We start from the raw sequence: 16,437 nt of genomic DNA, 5'->3' as shown, positions 1-16,437 counted from the left end.
TCTTCTGCATTCAAGATATTCTGAATTTAAGCTAGGGGATGGGTTTGTTGGAAGCAGATCCACCCACCTTTTCTGGAAACACTCTGGAACTACACATGGCTCAGATCAACCTGCCCTCCTCTATTGAGCAGCTGTTGTAACTTTTAATGAGTGAATGCACAGAAATGGTTTATACGGAATATGCTGCAACAAATGCACAAGCCATCCACCGTTTTTGCTCCCAATCTCCAATTCACAAAAATGAATGCAAAATGATTAAATAAAAAAACTGTTATTTGTTATAGAAAGAGGTTCAATGTTTTTTGCTTGCTCTCTCTCTAGCAAGGCCATAAGAAAAAAATACAAAGCAAAACAAAAAGCTTCTCAAAGTAGGAAACACTCCCTATTGCTTTTCTGGTTACCAATGAGGAGATCTGGACTTCAGGGAAACAGCTCTGCTCAGAACCAATGTATAATTTTGTTGTAGGCTAAAGATTACACATACGGCTATTCTTGAAACAGTCCTGACCCTTTCCTAATTTGCTATACTGGCTGTGATTGGTAGGCCTCATACCAGCAGATGAAGTGGGAAGTTTTCCTAGTAGGGCTGAAAATCAGGCATTCATGGGAAGGACCTCTTTGCCATAGCTACATTTTTGGATTAGGATTGACTGAATGGCGCAGAGAGCTGATTGGACAGAGAACAGTAGATTGACGGAAATATTTGCAAAGCAGTAGACTGACAGAAATGTTTGTTTATAGAAGTATAACATGTTTGTAGGACAGGAAAGAGTGTGTGGCTTTGAGATTTGGTGAGGGAGGTTAAACATTTGCTTAACATTTTTGGGGGAGGGCTGTACCCCTGTAGCCCTAGTGGACTAGCCTCCACTGAACATGTGTTTCCTATAAGATTTCTGTGAGGAGGACTGTTAGGGTGGCCCCTAAGGCAATGCCTTGCCAGAGCCACAGACTATTTTTAAAAAATGAAAAAAGCTCCATTGATAGCCCTGCAAAGTGTTTCTGTGGGGACCAATTTGGACCATTTTCTCCAAGTGTCTCTCTCTCCGTTCTTCTGCTCATCTTATTTGGTGAGTTTCTTACTGAGAAAAGCTTTTTTATTTGGCATGCAGAAGATAGGCAACAGCACTCTAGGATATGATGTAATATTTCACACTGTGAAATAAGTGGTGCCATGCTGTGTCCCCAGGGCCGACGCCAGGCATGACTGGCTCCTTGGGCACCAGGCTGCCCTGGTCCTGCAGCGCTGTAAGGCCTAACACCCCTCCCTGATACAGGCGGTATGGAGCTTAAATAAGCCTGCCCAACCCACCTATCTGTCACATCAGAGCGCACGCCCCGTGCGCTACATGCACATGTCTGCCATCTTCAAAGATGGTAGCAGGGGCATCAGCCTCTTCAGGAAGCCCCCACCACCACCTTGGGTGATGACGTGCACGTTGACACACTGATGCAACAGGTACATTGGACGGGTGGGCTTATTTAAGCCCCGTATTTGGGAGGGGTGTCTCTGGAAACTCCAGCTTTGCGATCCGTGGCAGTGTCAGTTGCTGAGTCCTGCAACCCGGCGCTGCCACAGATCGCCAAGTGGGAGCTTCACCCTCCCACCTTAAAGGAGGGGCCCAAAAAGAAACAACAAACTTTATTATCCAGATTGGTAAACTCCCCCCTTCAAATCCGCTCAGTCCTGTTCACTGAAGATTCCCTGAGGCCTGATTGGCCTGATCTAGCAGGGCTCTTTTTATATTCTTATCTTGCTGGGAAAGCTGGCTATTGCCCTGGTGGAGAGACATATAAGTGTCATGGGAGCCTTCCTGTGGTAAAAAAGTGTTTTTCAAATATTTTGAACTCAGACTTTTGACAACATAACTCCTCCCCATCACCATTCCTGAACCATTTTCTGAATAGCCATTGTTTAGGGTATTTTTTTTAAAAAAATTAAAATTGTTCAACATATGTCCAGTCTTCTATTGTGCAACTTCAATGCTGGGTCACACATGTATGTATGTATGTATGTATGTATATGTGTGTGTGTGTATGTATGACTGCTTATTCATTTGGAAGGAAAATGAGGCGACCCAAAATGAGATAGTTGTTTCCACATACTGGAGAGATTCCCTAGGTATATGTCACCCTTGGAGCTTCCAGGATCTACAGAATGTTGACAGCATAGAGATAAGGACATTTAGAGTAACTCATGCCCATTGTCTAAATGTGGAACTTTTGGGCTCACACTGAAATACTAACAAGCTTTTGTAGAATTTTTTTTTGGGGGGGGGAAGGGGCATAGTACTGCCCAATCACTTATGCTAAAAATCCTGGATTTCTCAATTGTTTTCTATGGGCAGCTCTCACTACTGCCATGGGGAGGGGAAAAGGGAATGAACTGCTAGGCAGGGAGACTGTGTCTAGAAATTAAGTTTATGATTGAAGGCACTTAAGCCATGGAATGTTGAAAGATTTGGTTGGGAGGGAAAAATATAGAAAGAGGAGGAAAAGGATGGAAACTGGCTTGCTTGAGCCCTTAATAATTTAGGGGCTCACCTGGAGGTGAAGATTAGGATTGGGTCAGATGATCATTATGAGTTAAAAAAAACTCTTCTCCCAGACTATATTCTGCCCCAGCTATAGTGCAATACAGTATTTGGATTCACAGCTGGGAATTAGACCTGATTTTGAGTTTATATCATTATATAGCTGGCTGGAGCTCCAATCAGCAGGAGCACTCCTGCTAGAGGCTGTGGATACAGTGCAATATCTTGTTCCTTCTAATCCCAAACTTGGTTTTCCCATTCCTTTCAATTTAGCAGCAAACAGAGCCCCTCACAATCTGGTAGTTTTCCGTTCTTCTGACCAGGTTTGTAGAAATATATTCATTTGCAAATTAAAAGGAAAGGAAAACAACAATCTAAAGAAAACTAGTTGCCTCAAGGAGCCATGGAAAACTGAAGTTGTCAATTGGGGAAATTCAAGAAGGGGGGGGGTAATTGGCTCACATGAGCCGCTAACAGTATCCTGGTGGTGAAGATTAGAGATGAGAGTGTGTACACTGTAAGGTTAAACTTTCCTCCTGTGCTATATTGAGACCTTTTTTGGGGGGGAGAGGAAAAATTACCCCTTTCCCCCCACTATCCAGAAACCTCATCCCACTGTTATATAGTAATAAAGCATTCAGGTTTGAGATTGATATTTAAACCTATTTTAATACTATATAGAAAAATAGTAGGGGAAGATTTCAGGAGGGTGAGGGGGAAAAAGGTGAGAAAGAAGAAAAGATCTCCTACCCCTTTGTCTGACCAGCATTATAAGATTCTTGTTCCAGGTTGGCTGGAGCTCTGGACAAAATGACTGTAACATGTGCTGTAACATTTTGGTACAAGACCCCCTGTTGGAATATGTGCATATGTATTTCAGAACAGCAAAACTATTATCTTCCTTCCTTCCTCATCAATGCTTTCCCCTCTCATTGACCGGATGCAAGTAATACATCATACACTATTATAGCTGGAAAAGACATATGCATCAAGGAACATAGTCTTTAAAAATTACAACTTTTAATCAAATTTATTTGCTGCCTGCTGTCGGAGGATAATTTTAAGAGGCAATGCCCAGTATTTTTTGGATGCATAGCATATTATCACCAGATGGCAGTATATACCAAGACGTGGTACACTGGACTTTTATAACTTCTACAGAAAATTGTTCATAGTTTTCAAAAATAATGATTTTCTTTAATGATAGCAATTTGCTGTTGTGGTACAGTTTTGATACAGTGAGTGATGCCACCAAAACCTGAAGTTCGATGGTTCATAAGTCAAATCTATTAGGTTTATAAATGTCCAAATTTATTAGGTTCTTAAATGCCCAAATGAGTACTGTTTTCTATTTAATATACTTTAATATTTTTTGTAATTCAAACCAAGATTGATTACAGTTTAACGTCTGTGCATGCATGTTCTGAGTAAGCATCCAAACTCCACAATTTTTGTGCATGCTCAGGGTGTTACTTGCTATTTAATATTCCTTTTACTTTCTGAAGGAACTGTAAAGATCTAATTTGCAATGTGTACATTTGTAGAATGTTTTTACACTAATCCTTTAATTACTTTTTGCCAAACCGATCAGTTTTGAAGTTTGGATCTGAAATCCTTCAACAACCAATCATGTTTGAAGGAGGAGCAGTCTCATACTTAAGAGGAACTGCATGAGTCCTGCTGCCCAGCATCTTCCAATATGTTGCTGCTGCTGCCTCTTTCGTTCTTTTGGCTTGCACTATAGCTGCCTTCTCTGCCTCCATGTTAAACTAATTATAGTTAGTGTTATATTGATCAGGATGAGACTGAGGATAAAATAAGAGCTTCTTTATTTAATAATTCTTAAACAGTAAAACATCTGAGCTTGTTCTGTGCTAGGCCTCACCCAGCACACACAACACTGACTAACTCCAGTAACTAAATCAGTCTAGCTCCCCCTAGGGTGTGTAATACCCAAAGCTAACTTTCTTTGCTGTGCATGTAACTTAAAGACACATTTCACTACATTTCCCTTTCTTTGAGTTCTAACTATTTTTTTTTTCTATCAGCAAACATTGTGTAGAATAACATTTAGTCTCTATAACGTTCTGGTTTTTGAATTACTCTTCCTCTGGATGTCACTCTCTTTGGACTCTCAAGAGGTGGGCTGTTTTTGGCAGGTGATGCTTTCTCACAAGAATTTGTCAGTTCTTTATTCTCAGTCTTTTGAGATTGTTCTGGCAATAAATTATGCTCTTCTGGTATTTCTGCCTCTGAATTCTCACTTTGTTGTGAAATTGGTTGTGGTTTGGGAACCAACTGTAGATGTCTCCTGTTCCTTCAGAATGTTCCATTGTTGGTAGTGATAGCATAAGATCTTGGAGTTTGACTTTGGCTCTGGACTGTTGCTGGTTCAGACCATCCTTTTTGGTTGTCTAGTTTCAGTCTTACTTGTGAACCAAGTTGTGATTTTGGAAGTGTCTTCACTCCATAATGTCTGTCATAGTAATATTTGTAGTTTCTTTTAGCCATGTTTTCTGTGGCACAGACTTTTCCCAAATCAGGCCACTTAGGATATAAATTTGCTTCTAAGGTTGGAACTGGTGTTCTTACTTGTCTTCCCATTATCAGTTGTGCAGGACTACACTTCGTTGCGTTGATAGGTGTTGCTCTGTAGCTTAGCAGTGCTAGGAAGGGATCTTCCTGAAATAAGATTCGCTTTGCTGTTTGTACTGCTCTCTCTGCTTCCCAATTGGCTTGTGGGTAATGGGGACTGGCTGTAATGTGAGAAAAGTCATATTTCTTTGCGAACAAAGTAAACTCTTTCCCTGCAAATTGCGATCCATTATCTGTTACTAGTTCATTTGGCCATCCCCATCTGGCAAAGATATTCTGATAACAGTAGAGCTTGTTGAATCAGGCATGTATGCAATCTCTATGTATCTGGAGAAATAGCCTATTGCGACTAAGTATTTTTGTCCTTGTAAGTCACAGATGTCTGCTCCTACTCTCTTCCATGGTGTATCTGGTAATGGAGTGGTAATGAGTGGTTCCTTCCATTGTGAAGGTTTATTTGTCTGGCAAAGCTCACAGTTTGCTATTATTGCCTTGAGGTATTGCCCTATTCATGGCCACCAAACAGCCATTCTTGCACGTTCTCTGCACTTATTGATTCCTTGATGACCTTCATGGAGTTTTTCCAACAGTTTTTCCAACATTTCCTGTCGCATTGTAGCAGTTCTATCACCAAATAGGACTGTTCTTTCCAACTCTGTAAGGCTTCCCTTTTCTGCAAAGAAACGTTTAAGGTTAGTTGTCACTTCAGACATGTACAATGGCCAAGCAGTTCTGACAAATTTCAACATAATTGAAAGGTCTGGGTCAGTGCTGGTAGCTGCTTGAAGGAGTGTGATAGATATTGGTTTAGAAGCTTGTAGAATATTTACATAGACTTTGATTTCCTCAACTACCTGAATTGTTTCAAGGTCTGGTGTTTCCAGTGGATTTCTTGACAGTGTGTCTGTGTCCCGTCCAGAGCCGAAAGAATGAGGCTGGAGTGTGTGTGCAAGTAAATCTCGTTTTATTAGAGTAATAGATACATCAAAGGCATTGCGCTTCATAGGAAACCCTACACTAACTCACTAGAGTCCCTAACTACAGACATGCTCTGCAGCATGTGAAGGAAGTTGACTCAATGACCCCCCACTGGGAGCGGCAGGCTTATATAGGAAATGTTTTCGAACGTAATCTCTGACTCCTTCGTAATTCCCGTCTTTGCCCTGTCCGTTTCTTGTGGTGACAGGAACGAGGAGACAGGGGACACACATCCAACAGCTCATCTGAAGACACCTGCTTCTGAGCAACGGGCTCGAGGTCAGGGGGCGGTGCCACACTGGAATCCTCCTGGGAACTGCTTGGCAAGGGAGGAGCTGGCACTGTCTCTGAAGCTTCCCCCCACAAGTCCTCTGCATCAACTGGGGGCGGTGCGCTCGGCTCCTTGGAAAGGGCGTTACTCGTGGAAACTGGCTGGAGAGCAGGCTGCCCCCCTCCCGCACAATCCTGCTCAGACACAACAATCCCCAACTCTGCTTCTTCTGGCTGCGGAGGTGCCTGAAACTCATGCCTCCCCCCTTCCTGTCCCTTCTGAGTTGGCTGCAGCGCAACATCATCCCCCCCTCCATGCTTTAACCCTTCCCACCCCTAAGGTCTAGGTTTCTCTGGATAAGCCTCATGGAATTCTCTCACCAAAGTCGGAGCGTGCACATTCTCCTCTTTTTCCCAGGAACGTTCAGTTGGATCGTACCCCTTCCAATGAATCAGGTACTGAAGACGCCCTCGGCATTTTCATGAGTCCAAAATCTGTTCTACTTCGTATTCCTCCTCCCCCTCTACCAACAACGGCGGTGCGGGCTCCACTTGCAGACGGTGAGGGTCGGGGGCAGCGTCCTTGGTCAACAATGCCCTGTGGAAGACTGGGTGCATCTTGAAGGTGGGCGGCAATTTTAGTCTGTAAGCCACGGGGTTAATCTGAGCCTCCACCTCAAAGGGCCCTACACGCCGATCCTGCAGTTTACGACACCGGCCAGGCATAGCTAGGAAACGTGTAGAGATCCAGACCTGGTCTCCCACTCGTATGAGGTCCCCCTCTCTCCAATGCTGGTCAGCTGCGCGTTTGTAATCCACTTTGGCCTGTTCTAGTTGCTCTTGGAGTAGCTGTTGCATAGCGTGAAGTTCCTGCAAGTAATCCTCAGCGGCTGGGACCGAGGGACTGTCTTTTGGGGCAGGGAAGGCTCGGGGGTGGTAGCCAAAATTGGCGAAGAAAGGAGTCTGTTGCGTGTGCGAATGCACAGCATTATTATAGGCAAATTCTGCTAAATGCAGGTAGGACATCCAGTTGTCCTGCTGATACCCCACAAAACAACGTAAATATTGTTGCAACACTGCGTTGACCCTCTCGGACTGCCCATCCGTTTGGGGATGATGGGCAGACGACAGTCTCAGCTCACTTTGCAGCAACTTCCACAACGCTTGCCAAAAACGTGAGGTGAATTGTGTGCCCCGATCGGAAACCAGGCTGTCTGGCAGACCGTGCAGCCAATACACATTTTGCATGTACAACTTGGCAGTGTCTTGAGCGCTTGGGAGCCCTGCACACGGAATGAAGTGAGCCATTTTCGAGAAGGCATCAACGACCACCAAAACTGTGGTTTTCCCCTGCGAAGGTGGAAGGTCTGTTATAAAATCCATAGTAATCACTCGCCAAGGTCCTCCTGGAGTAGGAAGGGGTTCCAGTAGCCCCGGCGGCTTCCCAGTGGCATGTTTAGCCCTCATGCAAGTGGGGCAAGAGCGAACGTAATGCTCTACGTCCTTCTTCACCTTGGGCCACCAGAACTCCCGAGTGACAGCTTGAATGGTCTTAAAAACCCCAAAGTGGCCTGCCGTGGAGGCGTCATGGCACTGACGTAGTACCCTCACTCGCAGTTCTCCGGGGGGCACATAAACAGCTTCCTGATGGTGCAGTATGCCATCCTTCCATGTAAGGTCCTTCTGTTCTGCCTGTTCTTCGACCCGCTGCTCCTGCACGAAAGGGTCCTGTTGTTGCGCTTCACGCACTTCAGCTTCCCAAGAATCTTGGCAGGCCCCTACTACTCCCCGCTCGGGAGGGATTATGTACTGTAACGGTCTTGGGGTGGGATCCCTCAGAAATTCTGGCTTCCTTGAGAGGGCATCAGCCCGCTTATTCTGTGCTTGGGAGATATAATGAATTTTGAAATGGAACCGTGTGAAGAACTGAGCCCAGTGCACTTGCCTGTGATTGAGTTTACGGGTGGTATGAAGACTCTCTAGATTACGATGGTCCGTGCGGACCTCAATTTCATGCTGCGCCCCTTCCAGATGGTGTCTCCAGGCTTCAAAGGCATCTCTAATGGCTAATAGTTCCTTTTCCCACACAGTGTAGTTTTGTTCAGAGTCGGTTAACTTTCTGGAAAAGTAGGCACAAGGCATCAGTTCTCCCCCTTTCTGGGCCGGTTGCAAAAGAACCCCTCCGATCGCGACGTCCGACGCATCCGTCTCTACCACAAAAGGGAGCGCCGGGTCGGCATGCTGTAGTATGGGTTCGGTAGCAAACCTTCGCTTCAGGCTCTCGAAAGCCTCTTGTGCAGCTTCTGTCCATTGGAAAGGTCCTGAGCCCTTCAGGCAATCCGTGAGCGGTGCGGTCTGATTGGAGTAGTTGGCTATGAAACGATGGTAGTAATTCGCAAAGCCCAAGAAGCGTTGCAAATCCTTCTTGGTCTTGGGGGGTTGCCACGTGAGTACACAACAAACTTTTTCTGGGTCCATTTCTGCTCCTGCTGGAGAGATCCAATACCCCAGAAAGTCCAACGTGGTTAGGTCAAACCCACACTTTCCAGCTTCGCGTAAAGACGGTGTTCCCGTAACTTCTGCAGCACTGCACGCACATGCGAGTCGTGTTCCTCGGGGGTATTCAAATAAATCAGGATATCATCCAAATACACTATCATAAAGCGGTCCACAAAGTCCCGAAAGATGTCATTCATAAAATGAATGAGCTAGAGGGAGCCCCAGCTGACAAAGCGTCAAGGCGAGTTAAGCAGCAGAGCGAGTTCGGCAGCAGGGCGAGGAGGCCAGGGCCACCCACTCTGCCCGTCTGTTGCCTGACCTCAACTAAACCGCAGTCTCCAACCCATTGACGTAATAAACCTTAAACAAAACTATGCAGGTAAGAAGCCAGCAGGGGTGTGGGGGCTTTCCAGTGTTTTGCACAGCCTGCAGCATGTACGACTATCTGCCTGTTGGACAGAAGTCGTGGGTGTGCTCTCGGTGCAATGAGCTCCTGGCTCTCCGGGAACGACTTCATTTCCTTGAGGCCAAGGTGGCAGACCTGGAAAAGCTGAGAGAGGCAGAGAGGTGTGTGGAGGAGGCCTTCAGGGACGTTATAGCTCTGTCCCACTCCAACGATGATAGCTCTCCTGTTATCATGGACAACGATGGTCTCAGGGAAGGAGAGCATCCAGCTGAGGAAGAGGGAAACGATCCCTTAGAAGGGACCCATTCCTTGGGGGATGAGCAGCTATCCTCTCGTGCCGGGGATATATCTCCAGGGGGTGGAGGGATCCTTGTAGTTGGGGATTCGATCATTAGGAACATAGACAGTGGGGTGTGTGATGGGCGTGTAGACCGCAAGGTGTTTTGCCTGCCTGGTGCGAAGGTTGCGGATATCGCCCGTCGTTTAGATAGTTTGGTAGACAGTGCTGGGAAGGAGTCAGTGGTCGTGGTGCACGTTGGCACCAACGACATGGGGAAATGCAGCCGTGAGGTCCTGGAAGCAAACTTTAGGTTGCTAGGTAGGATGCTGAAAGCCAGGACCTCCAACGTGGCTTTCTCTGAAATGCTACCAGTTCCACGCGCAGGACCAGTCAGACAGGCCCAGCTTCGCAGTCTCAATGCGTGGATGAGACGATGGTGTCGGGTGGAAGGGTTCGGATTTGTTAGGCACTGGGGAACATTTTGGGACAAGCCGGGCCTGTACAAAAGGGACGGGCTCCACTTGAACCAGAATGGAACCAGACTGCTGGCACTTAAAATTAAAAAGGTAGCAGAGCAGCTTTTAAACTGACTGAGGGGGGAAACCCGACAGGAGCTGAGAAAGGTCCGGTTGGGAATAAACCTCCCCCCTGGGATAAAAACCAAAGAAATGATGAAATGTTAAAAGGGGTAGGCCTAGAAGTAGGCATTGTGAGAGCAGGGGCACAGGATATAAATTCAGAAGAGCAAAATTACCACAGGCCTAACCACAAGTGCCAAAGACACTTGAAGAGAGACACTGCTTACAAGTGCCTGTACGCTAATGCTAGGAGCCTCCGAACCAAGATGGGAGAACTGGAGTGCTTGGTCTTAGAGGAGAGCATTGATATAGTGAGCATAACGGAGACCTGGTGGAATGGAGAAAACCAGTGGGATACGGTTATCCCTGGATATAAACTATATCGGAAGGACAGGGAAGGACGTATTGGTGGCAGAGTCGCTCTATACGTGAAAGAAGGCATTGAATCCAGCAAGCTCGAAACCCCAAAGAGGCAGACTCCTCCACAGAATCGTTGTGGGTGGTGATACCGTGCCCCAGGAGGGACTTAATACTGGGAACGATCTATCGTCCCCCTGATCAAAATGCTCAGGGAGACCTTGAGATGAGATATGAAATTGAGGAAGCATCCAAACTAGGAAATGTGGTAGTAATGGGTGACTTCAACTACCCGGACATAGACTGGCCGCATATGTGTTCCAGTCATGACAAAGAAGCAAAGTTTCTAGATATTCTAAATGACTATTCCCTAGACCAGTTGGTCATGGAACCGACCAGAGGGACGGCAACCCTGGACTTAATCCTCAGTGGGGACCGGGACCTGGTGCGAGATGTAAGTGTAGTTGAACCGATTGGGAGCAGTGACCACAGTGCTATTAAATTAAACATACATGTAAATGGCCAATTGCCAAGAAAATCCAACACGGTCACATTTGACTTCAAAAGAGGAAACTTCACAAAAATGAGGGGATTGGTAAAAAGAAAGCTGAAAAACAAAGTCCAGAGGGTCACATCACTCGAAAATGCTTGGAAGTTGTTTATAAACACTATATTAGAAGCTCAACTGGAGTGCATACCGCAGATCAGAAAAGGTACCGCCAGGGCCAAGAAGATGCCAGCATGGTTAACGAACAAAGTCAAGGAAGCTCTTAGAGGCAAAAAGTCTTCCTTCAGAAAATGGAAGTCTTGTCTGAATGAAGAAAATAAAAAAGAACACAAACTCTGGCAAAAGAAATGCAAGAAGACAATAAGGGATGCTAAAAAAGAATTTGAGGAGCACATTGCTAAGAACATAAAAACCAACAACAAAAAATTCTATAAATACATTCAAAGCAGGAGACCATCTAGGGAGACAATTGGACCCTTGGATGATAAGGGAGTCAAAGGTGTACTAAAGAACGATAAGGAGATTGCAGAGAAGCTAAATGAATTCTTTGCATCTGTCTTCACAGTGGAAGATATAGGGCAGATCCCTGAACCTGAACTAACATTTGCAGGAAGGGATTCTGAGGAACTGAGACAAATAGTGGTAACGAGAGAGGAAGTTCTAAGCTTAATGGACAATATAAAAACTGACAAATCACCGGGCCCGGATGGCATCCACCCGAGAGTTCTCAAAGAACTCAAAGGTGAAATTGCTGATCTGCTAACTAAAATATGTAACTTGTCCCTTGGGTCCTCCTCCGTGCCTGAGGACTGGAAAGTGGCAAATGTAACGCCAATCTTCAAAAAGGGATCCAGAGGGGATCCCGGAAATTACAGGCCAGTTAGCTTAACTTCTGTCCCTGGAAAACTGGTAGAAAGTATTATTAAAGCTAGATTAACTAAGCACATAGAAGAACGAGCCTTGCTGAAGCAGAGCCAGCATGGCTTCTGCAAGGGAAAGTCCTGTCTCAGTAACCTATTAGAATTCTTTGAGAGTGTCAACAAGCATATAGATAGAGGTGATCCAGTGGACATAGTGTACTTAGACTTTCAAAAAGCGTTTGACAAGGTACCTCACCAAAGGCTTCTGAGGAAGCTTAGCAGTCATGGAATAAGAGGAGAGGTCCTCTTGTGGATAAGGAATTGGTTAAGAAGCAGAAAGCAGAGAGTAGGAATAAACGGACAGTTCTCCCAATGGAGGGCTGTAGAAAGTGGAGTCCCTCAAGGATCGGTATTGGGACCTGTACTTTTCAACTTGTTCATTAATGACCTAGAATTAGGAGTGAGCAGTGAAGTGGCCAAGTTTGCTGACGACACTAAATTGTTCAGGGTTGTTAAAACAAAAAGGGATTGCGAAGAGCTCCAAAAAGACCTCTCCAAACTGAGTGAATGGGCGGAAAAATGGCAAATGCAATTCAATATAAACAAGTGTAAAATTATGCATATTGGAGCAAAAAATCTGAATTTCACATATATGCTCATGGGGTCTGAACTGGCGGTGACCGACCAGGAGAGAGACCTCGGGGTTATAGTGGACAGCACGATGAAAATGTCAACCCAGTGTGCGGCAGCTGTGAAAAAGGCAAATTCCATGCTAGCAATAATTAGGAAAGGTATTGAAAATAAAACAGCCGATATCATAATGCCGTTGTATAAATCTATGGTGCGGCCGCATTTGGAATACTGTGTACAGTTCTGGTCGCCTCATCTCAAAAAGGATATTATAGAGTTGGAAAAGGTTCAGAAGAGGGCAACCAGAAGGATCAAGGGGATGGAGCGACTCCCTTACGAGGAAAGGTTGCAGCATTTGAGGCTTTTTAGTTTAGAGAAAAGGCGGGTCAGAGGAGACATGATAGAAGTGTATAAAATTATGCATGGCATTGAGAAAGTGGATAGAGAAAAGTTCTTCTCCCTCTCTCATAATACTAGAACTCGTGGACATTCAAAGAAGCTGAATGTTGGAAGATTCAGGACAGACAAAAGGAAGTACTTCTTTACTCAGCGCATAGTTAAACTATGGAATTTGCTCCCACAAGATGCAGTAATGGCCACCAGCTTGGATGGCTTTAAAAGAAGATTAGACAAATTCATGGAGGACAGGGCTATCAATGGCTACTAGCCATGATGGCTGTGCTGTGCCACCCTAGTCAGAGGCAGCATGCTTCTGAAAACCAGTTGCCGGAAGCCTCAGGAGGGGAGAGTGTTCTTGCACTCGGGTCCTGCTTGCGGGCTTCCCCCAGGCACCTGGTTGGCCACTGTGAGAACAGGATGCTGGACTAGATGGGCCACTGGCCTGATCCAGCAGGCTCTTCTTATGTTCTTATGTTCTTATGACTCCAGGCGCTCCCGACAACCCGTATGGCATCACCAAATACTCAAACTGACCGTAACGGGTCTTAAACGCAGTCTTTCATTCATGACCTGCCTTAATCCTCACCAAGTTGTAAGCTCCTCTCAAGTCCAGTTTCATGAAAATTTTGGCGAAACGCAACCTCTCCAACATTTCCCTAATGAGAGGCAGCGGGTAACTATTGGGGATAGTGAGCTGGTTTAGGTCTCGATAATCATTACAGGGACGGAGCTCCCCCCCTTTTTTCTTCACAAACAGCAGGAGTGCACCAGCTGGGGACTGTGAAGGGTGAATGAAGCCTTTCTTCAAATTGGTGTCCAGAAACTCCCTTAACGCTGCTAACTCTGGTTCAGATAGACAGTAGATCCGCCCAGCGGGGATGCGTGCCCCAGGCACCAAATCAATGGCACAATCATAGGGCCGGTGAGGAGGGAGTTGCTCCGCTTCCTTTTTATCGAAGACATCCCGAAAACTCCCATACTTGGTGGGCAAAGTTATCTCCCTTGGGGGAGACGCCCCTGCCAACACCTGTGGCTCCTCTTCAGGCTGGCAATGTTGATGGCAGTACTTGGAGGTAAAAACCACCACAGCTTCATCCCAAAAGATTGTGGGGTTGTGCCTAACCAGCCAAGGCATACCCAACACCACCGGGAAATGCGGCAAGGACGCCACATAGAAGATAGGTCTTCCCGATGCCCAGGGACCTTCACTGCCACGGACTCAGTCACCCGAGTCACCCCCCCCAGACTTCAGAGGCCGGCTATCTATAGTTTCCACTGCCAACGGCTGACTCAGTTCTCTTGTGGGAATAGCGTGGTGTAGCGCCAACTCTCGGTCTATGAAACGAGAGGATGCTCCACTGTTGATCATAGCCTTGGCTGAGAAGCTCTCGCCTGAGGATAGGGTGATGCGAATGGGCAACAGAAGGGCCCCTTGGGAGGGAAGGGGTCGTAACGGAGGCTCAGTGTCTGTAGCACCCCCCAACTCTCTAGCCTCTACGAGAGCTGGGATGTGAAGTTTTCAGGCGGCTGGGAACTTCCAGATTTGGCTGCACAATTTCTGGTGTCCAGACTTTCCGCAATAGAGACACAGTCCTTCCCTCCAGCGTCTTTCCCTCTCCTCCTCTGTCAATCACGGTCTAGCCCCCCCAATCTGCATGGGCTCCTCTCCCGAGACAGTAGGGATGCCAGGATTGGGCACGGGGCAGCGGAGCAGCAACCTGACTCCGTGAAGGCTCCATTCTTTGCTCCAACTTTCTTCCTTCTAAGCGGCTGTCTATCTGCAAACTCAGTTGAATCAAACCCCTCAGTGAGTCGGGGTGTGTGGAGCGCGCCAGTTCATCCAACACTTCTGGACTCAGTCCATTTCTGTAGAAGTACATCAAGGCTGGGTCATTGTACTCCGTCTCCTGAGACAAAACACGAAAAGCATTCGTGTATTGCCCTACAGACCCCCTTCCCTGTCTCAGGGTCCCTAACTGGCGGGCAACCGTCTCCTTCCTCTGGGGGTCTCGGAACATGTCCCCCATCGCATTCTTGAAGGCGTCAAACTGGCGCAATATCTGATCGTTGTGAATCAAATACGGGGTGGCCCATTTTGCCACTTCCCCTTCCAATAAACTGATGATGAACGCCACCTTCACGTCATCAGTTGGGAACTCAGCTCTGCGCACTTGAATGTACAACTCACATTGGGCTAGAAACGTGGCAAACTGTTCACTCTGGCCCCCGTATCGCACGGGGAGCCCCACTGGAGACTTCACAGGGGCTGCCGCCCCGGGAGGCGCAGCCTGGACTTGGGCGACCAAGGCATGGAGATTCTGGTTATCCACTTGCAAGGCTTGCGTTGCGGCTCTGAGGTTTTGGTTCTCGGCTTGTAGGGCTTGCGTAGTCACTCGGAGGTTCTGGATCTCGGCATACAAAGCTTCCATGGTGATAGGTACTCCCCCTCTTGCTCCATTCTGGTCCATGTCATCCGCCATGGGAGCAGGTTCGAGTAGGGATGGTGGTTGAGTCAATCTGTCCCGTCCAGAGCTGAAAGAATGAGGCTGGAGTGTGTGTGCAAGTAAATCTCGTTTTATTAGAGTAATGGATACATCAAAGGCATTGCGCTTCATAGGAAACCCTACGCTAACTCACTATAGTCCCTAACTATACTCTAGACATGCTCTGCAGCGTGTGAAGGAAGTTGACTCAACAACCCCCCACTAGGAGCGGCAGGCTTATATAGGAAATGTTTTCGAACGTAATCTCTGACTCCTTCGTAATTCCTGTCTTTGCCCTGTCCGTTTCTTGCGGCGAAGGGAACGAGGAGACAGGGGACGCGCATCCAACAGCTCATCTGAAGACACCTGCTCCCGAGCAACGGGCTCAAGGTCAGGGGGCGGTGCCACACTGGAATCCTCCTGGGAACTGCTTGGTAAAGGAGGAGCTGGCACTGACTCTGAAGCTTCCCCCCACAAGTCCTCTGCATCAACTGGGGGTGGTGCGCTCGGCTCCTCGGAAAGGGCGTTACTCGTGGGAACTGGCTGGAGAGCAGGCTGCCCCCCTCCCGTACGATCCTGCTCAGACACAACAATCCCCAACTCTGCTTCTTCTGGCTGTGGAGGTGCCTGAAACTCATGCCTCCCCCCTTCCTGTCCCTTCTGAGTTGGCTGCAGCGCAACAGTCTGCTACAACAAGAGTATTGCCTTGTCCGGATTCTGCTTGAGGATTGTACCTCATCATGCATAAAAAGAGTCGCTGACATCGTATTGGTACTTGATCCAGGTCTTTGCAATTTATCAGTGGTACCAGGGTTTATGGTCTTTATAGAGTGTAAATGATTCTAGCCCATAGAGATATTTTGAGAATTTTTCACAAGCCCAAACAGCAGCTGGATATTCCTTTTCTATCTGAGCATATCGGGTCTCAGGTTCTGTTAGCATTCTTGAGCAATAGACCACTGGTTTCGACTCTCCATCATGATATTGGAGTAGTACTCCTCCCAGGCTATCACTGCTGGCATCAGCACTCACTACGGTCTGCCGGTTAACTTCATAGTAAGCA

The sequence above is a fragment of the Rhineura floridana genome, chromosome 2, assembly GCF_030035675.1.
Source record: "Rhineura floridana isolate rRhiFlo1 chromosome 2, rRhiFlo1.hap2, whole genome shotgun sequence".
Lineage (NCBI taxonomy): Eukaryota > Metazoa > Chordata > Lepidosauria > Squamata > Rhineuridae > Rhineura > Rhineura floridana.
The sequence above is the reverse complement of the archived record's forward strand: the minus strand, read 5'-3'. Positions refer to the sequence as shown.